The sequence below is a fragment of the Podarcis gaigeae genome, assembly GCF_964106915.1.
Source record: "Podarcis gaigeae genome assembly, chromosome: 2".
In the NCBI taxonomy this organism is placed as follows: Eukaryota; Metazoa; Chordata; class Lepidosauria; order Squamata; family Lacertidae; genus Podarcis; species Podarcis gaigeae.
Genome location: NC_139679.1, coordinates 86,501,078 through 86,511,526, shown reverse-complemented (window position 1 = coordinate 86,511,526; position 10,449 = coordinate 86,501,078). Strand labels below are relative to the sequence as shown.

The window sequence follows — 10,449 nt, the reverse complement described above, 5'->3', positions numbered from 1 at the left end:
CAGGATGCACTGTGACTTAACAAGGGGGGGGGGTCTCCCCATCCTACTGCTTTCACTTGTTCTGGGGCATAAAAAGACTAGAGCAATACCGTTTCCTTGTCACCTGTACTTTACAGAATAATTCACATCATCTGCTAATCTTTAGCTATTCTGAGCCTCACCTGTTTGTTCATGCATTATAACATATTGATTTACCTGGGACAATTGCTCTGATCACCGTTATCACCCAGAGAGAGCCTAAATCATTAGCCCATTCATAGGAAGTGTTTTTCACCAATTGCGAGCCTCCGCAATTCTGGAAAACTGTTAAAGAAAGACACCCAAGCCTGGACCCCAGTTCTCTCCCAAAGTGGCCTCTTCCAATGACTCATTGTAATGAACAAAACCTCTATTATGGACGCAAGCTGGAAAGCACTGGGGGAAAAAAGAATGAACATAATTCTGCAAAGGGTCACCACTGAGAAGATGACTGCTAATTAACATTGGCATCAATACTAAGGCTGTTTTTTGCTAAATTAATGTTAATTGCATTTAATCTTGCTTTCACCATTAAATGAAAGGCCCCCCACCCCACCCCCAGGCTACAATAGCATGAAGATCTCACCTATGTCGAGCAGTGGATTTTATTATTATTATTTACAAAAAAATAAAATAGTGAAACTGTTTCTCTTACAAATCCATATTCCATATGTTCCCACTTTTAAAGAGCAGCAATGGATTCTTTAGCATTTTCAATGTACAAACTACTTACACAACCCTGTGTGGTAGGACATCAATGTTTTTATTTTACAATTGTAATAAAAGCCCAAGGTCAACCCATGAGCCCAGAGCCAAAGACGAATAGGCACTGAAATCTCCTTCTCTTGTCCACACCAGTTGCAAAGAACTTTACCGGAAGAATTCAAGGGCACATTTTTCTCACTGATCTGTCAGCACAAGCATTTTTGCTTGCCAGACAGAATTATCTCCTCTCTCCTCCTCCTGTTCACTATTCTGGGGGGTTATCTTGACCCTCCAGAGTGGATCTGGGGGAGGTTTGGGGGTCTGTGGGAGGAGGGGCAAAAAGCCTCATTGTGTTAGTGGGAGCCCTTGCACCCATTTCTGCTGGCGTGGCAGGTTAGTTGGTTTGTGCAATTAAAGTGGGTTACAGGGTTCAGCCTTGCTAGTATAACAAATTAAATAATTAATTAATTAATTTAATATTTCAATTTATATACTGCCCTTTATCAAAAGATCTCAGGGCGGTGTACAACAATAGAATCACATTACAAAGCATTAATGATAAAAACATAGTAAAAAGCATACTTACAGACAGCTCAATAGTAAAATAATCTTAATAATAACAGTCTTCTCCCCCCCCCCACCTTATTCCTCTTTATCCGCCATAGGCATGGGTAAAGAGGAATGATTTTGCCTGGCGTCTAAAGACATGTAATGATGGTGCCAGGTAAGCACCACCCACTAGCATAGGAGCCACCACTGAAAAGGCCCGTTCTCTTGTTGCCACCCTCTGGATCTCTCTGAGAGGGGAGACATAGAGAAGGGTGTCAGATGACAAGCACAGGGTCCGGGTCAGTTTCTATGGGGAGAGGCAGTCCTTAAGGTACTGAGGTCGTGAGCTGTGTAAGGCTTTATAGGTTAGCACCAACACTTTGAACTGGGCCTGGAAACTAATCGGCAGCCAGTGCAGTTGTGCCAGGATTGGTGTTTAAGCTCAAACTGTTTTGTTCTAGTGAGCAATCTGGCCATTGCATTTTGCATCAAATGTACAAGATTGTTTCTGAACCGTCTTTAGAGGCAGCCCCATGTATAATGCACTGCAGTAATCTAACCTAGAAATTACAGAAATTAGGCTATCCCTGCCCAGATAGGGGAGTAGCTAGACCACCAGCCGAAGCTGGCAGAAGGCACTCTGGGCCAACAAGGCCACCTGGGCCTCAAGTGACAGGAGTGTATCCAGGATCACCCTCAAGTACCTGCTCCTTAAGAGGGTGTGTAACCCCCTTGAGAGCAGGCAATCTTCCACCTATCCGGTCTAGGGAACCACCCACTAACAGTGCCTCATGTCTTACCTGGATGGAGCCTCAGTTTATTGGCTCTCATCCAATCCATTACCGAGGCAAGACACTGGTTCAGCTCATCCACTACTACTGCACTTAAAAAAAAATGAATTTGGAATTTTTGTGGTTTGGAAAGGAAAGAGGAAACACAATGAAAACTGTAGGATGCATAAATGACTTGTAAACACCCTGCAAGCAAATCAGGGTGCAGGATGAATGCTCACTGTCATATTAACGCCCTGCAAACAAATCAGAATCAATGTTCAATAAAGGCAGGATCTAAGCTCTGTAAGCTTTGTGCAAGCATAACAGGCTGAATGCTCAATAAATAAGTTGCCTGAACTATTCCGCATTTTTCTACAAATGCAGAACATAAACACCACCACCACCTAGCTCACTGGAATAGAAATAGTTTATAAAGCAGAAGAGAAAACTTTTGACTATACCTTCCTGGTGCAACTGGATTAACCTCTACTCTTTTCCGAGTCCTCCTGGACCCCAGGAGGGATAAAGGAATCCAGTTGGAACATGATGTTTTCTAAAGTGGAATAATGAAAACCTGCACAGATTCCACTCTAGTTTTAAGGGGATTAAAATGGGCTTTAGTAGTGTTTATGACTAAGAACTAGCAGCAACAATGAAAGAATACCCTCCTTTCCAAAAGTGAAAACCAACAGAAATTCAACCAGCAGCACAACAGAACCCCATTTATACAAAATATAACCTAAAATAAGTTACAGAGAAAAGGGCAAGCAGAAATAGTGGGTGTGCAAAATACTACACATGCCACCTCTCTGTGTGTCTGTTCACACAGGTGTTTGCAGCTTCAGAAAATGGAGACTGGAAGATGGTGGCCTTCCAAAGACCTAGAAGCATTCAGGTTGGACAACGACTGTCTGAAGTGGGGAGTGCTTCCTTAACCAATGAAGGGTAACAAAACTAGTGCACTCATCCTCGCTGCCTACCTGGAATAGAATTTAGAGAATGATGGCCATAATGAATCCCTGTATTTGTCCTCTGGGGTGTGCGCCGATATCCAGAAGGTTCTGTTTGGATGGGAAGGCAATGTGTGTCTCCACCTGAATGTTGTATATCAAGGGCCTTCTCCTGCTCATCTTCCTGAGTAGGAGGAGGGCTACAAGGGACAGAGGCAGCAGTCTTGAACTGGCTTCCCCTTTTCCTCCATGCCCTCATTTACATGAAAGTGAGGGGTCCCATGTAAAAATAAATGGGACCCCCGCCCCCACAAATTCTAGATCCCAAGTCCTGAATTCATTATATAGTAGCAACAGTGGAAGAAAATATTAGAATCACTTTAAATAGTCCTTTAAAAACTCTTCCCCTATTACATTTGAGTTAACCTGTTACATTTGCTAGTCTGCTCAGTTAGTCTCTGTGTAAACATATTTGAAAGTCTCATGTGTTTCGTTTCTTGGCTCTTGCTTCATTTAAATTTCTGAACCTTGAAGCAAGACCAGCCATTTTTGCTCTTCAAACTCATCTAGTGAATGCACTGGCTCTGGCAGCAGGGGTGGGGGGTGGGGAAGAGATAGTCTCGAAGAGGAATATCCTTGGAAGATGTTCCTAATTCTATTTCTGCTCCGTGATATAGTGAAATTTCACCCAGAAGTATTATGAGCTCGACTGCCTTTATTTGTTTAACAGTTCACATTTTCATTAAGCTGTTGCCATTCGGCAGCCAGTAATTTTATTTGTATGATAGCCGTATTCATCTCGTGCCTACAGGTGCTGATGCTGCTCTCTCTCTCCTCCTTGGCAGAAAGGGAGCGTGCCGGCAAATGTGGAAGCAATGTGAATCTGAGAGAGATCATCCATCTGTAGGTACCCAAGAAAGAGGACCGTCAATATGAGCAAGATAGCAGCCCCAGGCTCTGCCCTTTGGGTGAATTTACACATTGTATGAAGAAAACAAATTTTTACTGTGCAAGTGAAGCCACCAGAAAAAATGTTTTCTCTAAGTGGACTTAAACTACATCAGGCCACTGTTGAAATCTTCATTCAGCTCCACAGGCTTAGCAATTGAACTGCTTAAGCACATTTCTCCCTCCCAATTGACATACCCCAAACACAGAAGAACAGCATAAAAATAGAAAGGGAACGTGAGTCAAACGGCCCTGCCTGCCAGTGCTCCAACTTCCTGCCTGACGGGCCCTGAGAGAGCAGAGCCAGCCTAGGACAGGACTGCAGCAGACTGATGCTGTCAGGATTACGATGTGAGCAAGATGACAAACTGGGTTAGTGCTAAGATTAAACACCCTCTCTTTATGAAGAAACGCACAAGCTACACTTCTGAAACAAATGTCTCTCAGTAAAGATTTTGACATGTAGAGTTTCTTTTTAAAGATACGGGTGCACTACGGCAAGTCACACCAAATGTCTGGAGATAAATGGATACGTCTTTGAAAGAAGCCTTTTGAACTTTGAAGCTGTTCCTGGAGTTCTTTCTGGCCTTCTCTCATCATCATCATCATCATCATCACATTGCATGTACTTTCCAAATCAGGCATGATTGAAAAATGCCCAATATCTCTTAAAAGTAAGTAGGCACAGTTTTCACCTTCTGAATAAGGCAGTTTCTTCTACAGTGGTACCTCGGGTTACATATGCTTCAGGTTACAGACTCTGCTAACCCAGAAATAGTACCTGAGGTTAAGAACTTTGCTTCAGGATGAGAACAGAAATCGTGCTCCGGCGGCGCGGCAGCAGTGGGAGGCCCCATTAGCTAAAGTGGTCTTCAGGTTAAGAACAGTTTCAGGTTAAGAACGGACCTCCGGAACGAATTAAGTACTTAACCCGAGGTACCACTGTAATGCCAAAGAGCAATGACAGACAAGGAGGAAGTGACAGGTTTAAGTCAGAGCCAGGCCAGAGGCTCAGGAGGCCAGTCCCTGCATCTGACACCAAAGTGCAAAACGACAATTTTAATGGCTTACTATGAAGGACGAACAAGAAGGATTGTAAAGTACCTAACGCAAGAAGAGAACCATCTAAATGAAAATGAACAGTAAGCAGCAGCTTCTACAGTGCAGGAAGATGGGAAAAAACATATTCACAATCCACAATATAATCACACAGTCCTCTCACAAAGACCCTAGCCATTGCAGAGAACAACTAGTTTCCACTCCTCGATACAGGTGCAAATTTCTTTTCTGTGGTGAATAACGAACCACTTACGTGCAATCATATGCAATACAACTAAAAATAATAATGGAGACGGAAAGAGAGGGAGAGGCAGGGAGGCAGCCTTGAATAAAATGCTAAGCAAATGGGAGAGAATGCGGTGCCAAACCTACAGCAAGATAACCAGTTCTCTGTTTTCTCAAAACATACAAGGACCCCCAAGCTCTTATTCCACTTGCAGTTATTCCATCCTCTCATGCCCAGCTTAGACCTGGACACTGACTCCTCAAAGGATGAACTGGACCTCCCACTGACTGAAGACTTGGGGGGCAGGTAGAGTCCATGTCACCAGCCTAGTCTAGGGAGGAAGAGTCTCCCAGGGCTGCTTTAAGGGACCACTGGGATGGGTTTGAGTCCAAGTGTAAGGCAAAGAGCCCCTGGGGCAGTCAATGGATAGGTTAAGCCATCCCCTGGCCCTTGAGAGCATACTGTGCATAGAGTGTTGCGTAGTGGTTAGTGTTGGGCTAGGAACTGGCAAACCAAGGTTCAAATCCTTACTTGGCCAAGAAACTCACTTGAGCGAAAGGCTCAAGCTTGGGTTGCTGGCCCACAACAAAGTATGGACCTAAGAGCCCAAAGTTGCTATGCAACTGAGCAAAAGACTCCTTATGAGGAAGGTCTCTCAGATCATCCTTAAACATCGGCAGCTGGGATTATGTGTGGCTTGGGAGGACAGGCTATGTCAGTCCTTACTTTGAGCTTGCCAGTTGCTGCAACTACACAGCTCCCTTACTCACTTCACCTCCATTGCCAACCCCTGGATCTTCAGCTGCTACCCTTGGATCACGTTTTGGACTCCGACCAGTTACTCATGCCTGACCCTGCACAAGAGAGGGTCTTCACTTGTGTGCGGACTTCGCTTTCTTGGACCCTACTGTCTTGGGCAGACCCACTGAATACACCTGATGGAGCAGAAGACATCCCTAGTTTTGTAGCATATTACCTTCCCCAACTGCTTGGATCAACCATGCAGGTAAGTAATCACTCATAGTCATCTCCTCTTTTACTTGATTTCAAGCCACTAATTAGAGAAGCATGACTTGGTAGAAACTGGCAGCCATTAGTCTAGGAGCAGTCTTTTAGAAACAAGACCGGAGGTTAGTTGCTTAGTTTGAACAGTTTAAAATACACAAAGAAAGACTTCTTTAAAAACAACAACCCACAGTTTTTATAAATGTGCTGCATTTGTATCTTCTGGACCTGGCTTGGAAAGATTTTTCTTCCTCCTTTTTTTGACAAATGGTACTAGTTGCTTCTTGTAATTTCCTTCACTATGCAGCATATGTCTGTTTGTGATAGATACCAGCACAACTGCTTGGGTGTCCAGTTATCTGCCAGAAAAGTATTGTTTCTTTGGAACCAAGTCATACTGAAGCAAGAGCCCCAGAGGCAGAGAGAAGGAAGGGAGGCAAGGAAGTTGTCAGCTGGGAATATATCAATGCTACTGATTGAAAGACTCTACCAAAAAACAGGCCCCACAGTCAGTTTTCGATTCATCCTTTCTGCATCCCTGCCATTCCTAAAGCACTGCTTACCTAGAATGCTTAATATTTTCCCACTCAGTGGGAAGTATTTAACAACTTAAAACTACTGACAAAGACCTTTCTCTGGCAGTATGGGAACCATGTCCCAATGGTGCAATCCCATGTGGCTGTGGTGCACATTGGAACAATGCCTTAACAATGGGGGGAGGGGAAAGCTCATCTTCCTTCCCAGGTAAATTACAATTGGATGAGGAATGTCATTGTGACTGGGCCTGCTAATGAGTTTCTGGCACTCACACATGTAGTCTAGGGGATCTCTGTCACCGTCTGAATGCCATTTACTATTTTGAATCAAGATGGCTGACTGACTATAGCCAGTCAATGGAAATCTTGCTAATCTCCCTTGGTTGATTATTGGATTTGGTACAGTCTGGGATGTAGCTCTCATTGAACGTCTCTCACATCAAAGATAAGTAACTAGGGGAGAATCTAAATCAGATCATTTTTATGCTATTTGGTGTAAATTTTTGATATACGTCAATACAAGAGAAACGGAACGCAGGCCCCCAGTGGTTCAATTAAACTTGTGGAAGGGATATATTTTAGAAGATTAGAATGAAGTGATTTCTCAATGCCTTGGATTGTGATTTATTTATTTTAAAAAGATGCATCACATGAATTAATGTAGGGTTTTATCTTCCCTCTCCTTCCCCTCCCTTCTATCTCTGGTAGTCCCCCCCCCTTTGTATCAGTATGTTTGATGTTGTTTGCATTTTGTCTTTATTTTAAAAATTAACAAAGTTTATTTTTTATGAAAAGAGAGATGGCTGACTAAAATGTGACTTTGGCGTGGTTTCACTCAGTATTTTGCATAGGTTTGAACGCCACTCAATATATCGTTGCCAAACTCAGCACAAGGGTTTTTTTGGGGGGGGGGGGTTCTTCATTGAAAACTGAATCAAGATAGCAGACTAAAGGTGACTTTGGTGTGATTTAACTTGATTTTTGGTGTGAGAGAGCCAAACTCACAAATTACAGTATCCATGTACCCTAAAAGACCATCACAGTCTCTGCTGTCCCTCATTCCAAGGAAACCAAACCCTGGGTAAGTGCCTGGAACCTTACACTGCTCAAAGATTGCACAACACATGGGGGGCAAGAGCACTGGAGTAAACAGACCAATATCATATGCATAGGCAAACTTGCATTAAGCAAAACAAAATCAAATTCAACTTGTACAACTGGGCGAGTTCAGCAAGGCAGCATCAGCATCAACACTACATGAAAGCGATCAGCAGTGATCACATTTCATTTCCAAGTATACAGGAGTGCAAACTTCTCTTCTAGCCCTGCAGTTTCATCTTGAGCTGTGTTGTCTGGTGTTCATATCACAAGCTGACAAGATATGCCTGCTTCATTTCTGTCCTTGACTACATACTTGTGGGTGAAGACTTTTCTTTGAGCAAGATACAGGGACAATCAGAACAAGTGATAAGAGAACAAATGAAAAATGCAATTCACCCACCCACTCTGGAAAATGTCTCAGAAGTGAAATGCAAGCAAATTTAGACTGTTTAGGAGGAGCTGAAATTCCTCCTTTAGATCAAGTATTTTCCCAGCCCTGGGCGGGACAAGGAGAATCAGCACAAAAATGATGTTGATGTAGTTATTTTGTGGCCTTGCCCATATTTTTAAATACCTTTTAAAAATATGTAATTGTTTCAACCAGGTGATATTGACCTTGAACCATTGGAAAGAGGAAAGCAGACATTTAAATATTTTAATAACCTCACAAGCTCTGATGAATAAAATGAAGGCAGGATAATGCAGCCCGAGGAGTCTCAGCCAAGGGCAGAATGCACTGACTCCCCCCCCCCCCCCATCTAAATAATCTTCCACTCCTGTGCCTAAATACCTACATTAACTTATATAACTACTGCCTTCATCAAGGAGAATAGGCACCTGGAAATTCCTGCTTCTTTTTAAAAGACTAATGATAGTGCTAGTTACACTCCCAAACTTAAACAAGATGAGGCATTCAGAATCTTGTGTTTCTGTTCTCTGCTACTAAAAGTGGAAGAGAGTGTCTGAATGGAAACTTCCACAGACGGTTTTCCATTCAGTCTTGTGACATGACATGGGGAATGTTAACTCCCACGCTGAAGAATAAAGCAAGCAAGCATGTGGCTTCAAAATACTTATTGTTTTGAAAGATCTAATTTTGTGTTAATTCAAGAGTACATTAATCATTAAATGAGGCAAAAATTACCCTTGTTAACTAATGCAACTCCCCCCCCCTTTGAAGTCAATTAGCTTCTATCGCTGGAAGTTTCAGCATTCTCCTGCATTCTTACCCAGTCTTTGGATCACACCACAATAGTAGTGTTGACAACTGATACTGAAATACCCTTCTGAAGTGTGTGCATGCATGTCACTTACGGACTCATTGTTAAAATCCGTGTTTATGGAAGACAATCTTACTCGGCTATGAGTGATCGCCAAAGAAGAAGATCTATAGTTGCAAAGAGATCTCTTCCCGTCATTCCTCATGTCGTTATGATAGGTGTTTTAGAGGAAAAGCTTGAGAAGAACCTAAAATGGATCCAAATCCTACAAACGCATCCAACGAAAAACTCGGCATTTGCGATTCAGCAAACTGCAACAGTGCCAGAATCAATCTAAGCTTTGTCTTGAACTCACTGGGAAATAAGTCACTTTGCCATAGCTTCTCATCTGTAAAATGGGAATAAAAAGGACACAGGGAGTGTCAGTGCTGCAGATAAGTTCAGAATATTGAGTGAGTGAGTATTTACAACAAATCTCTATAAATGTACCAGAAATCACTGTGAGAAGGGAAGAGAAGAGAAGAAGGATGTTACACTATTTGGCAAAGTCCGAAGCTCCGTTCCCACCACCTGCTTGTAAAGGCAAGTTCAAGGATGGCCTTGAATGGATCTCCTTGGTTTCCAAACCCACCCCCAGTGTTACTAACTGGGGGCTCTCGGCAGGAGGCCTTGAATTACAGCAATCAAGGCTGACGGCATTGGAATAAGCAAGTCTCTGCTTTTTCATTGGTCTGCAAAGAAAATAATCAGAACAGTGCCACCCTCCCTGCAAAGCAACCTACCCAACACAAAGAGGACAAGGCAGCTATTTGATTCAGAAAGCCTTTTTCATTTGTCCCACTCCACTTACTGTGGCGTTGGTCCAGACAACTTGCTCCCCCTTTCATGTGCGCCGCGGTGGCCGTTTCTTTAGAGCTGCCCGTCATTTCCTTATCAAGCAGGAAGAATGAAGGATCACTAGAGACATGGCTCAGCCACACTGAGATTTCGCTCTCTCAGTGGGCTGTAAATGCCCCTATAATGTTGGCTTTTTAAATATTGTGCTATTATTACCCGCAGCTGCCATTCAGTCTGCAGAGAATAAAGCACAGGGGCTTTCAAGGCCCACACAATAACACTGTGCATTTGCCAGCAATTGGGCCACCGTGTATCAGCTATATTGGAAACCTTTATGTTGTGGGAGTCTGGCTGCGTATGTCCATGTGTATGCGTGCAATACAGGCAGGTGAGTAATAGCGCCTATGAATGTGGGAGTTATTTTAGGAATGTGTGCCTAGGTATCTGGCTATGTGAATATGCGTTCTAATGAATACTTGCAAATACATCTCGGTGTGAACACATGCATGTGTGTACACCCAC

At 43.1% G+C, this 10,449-nt stretch overlaps 1 protein-coding gene and 1 long non-coding RNA gene across 7 annotated transcripts in view; one reads left to right on the top strand and one right to left on the bottom strand.

Moving 5' to 3' along the window:
- Positions 1–10,449, bottom strand: part of CHCHD6 (coiled-coil-helix-coiled-coil-helix domain containing 6) — a 203,195-nt gene that overhangs the window by 4,498 nt on the left and 188,248 nt on the right. The window lies entirely within an intron of this gene.
- Positions 2,875–7,557, top strand: LOC310836515. The gene is made up of 2 exons (XR_014560100.1): positions 2,875–2,990; positions 3,841–7,557. It is a non-coding gene; the product is annotated as an uncharacterized lncRNA (long non-coding RNA).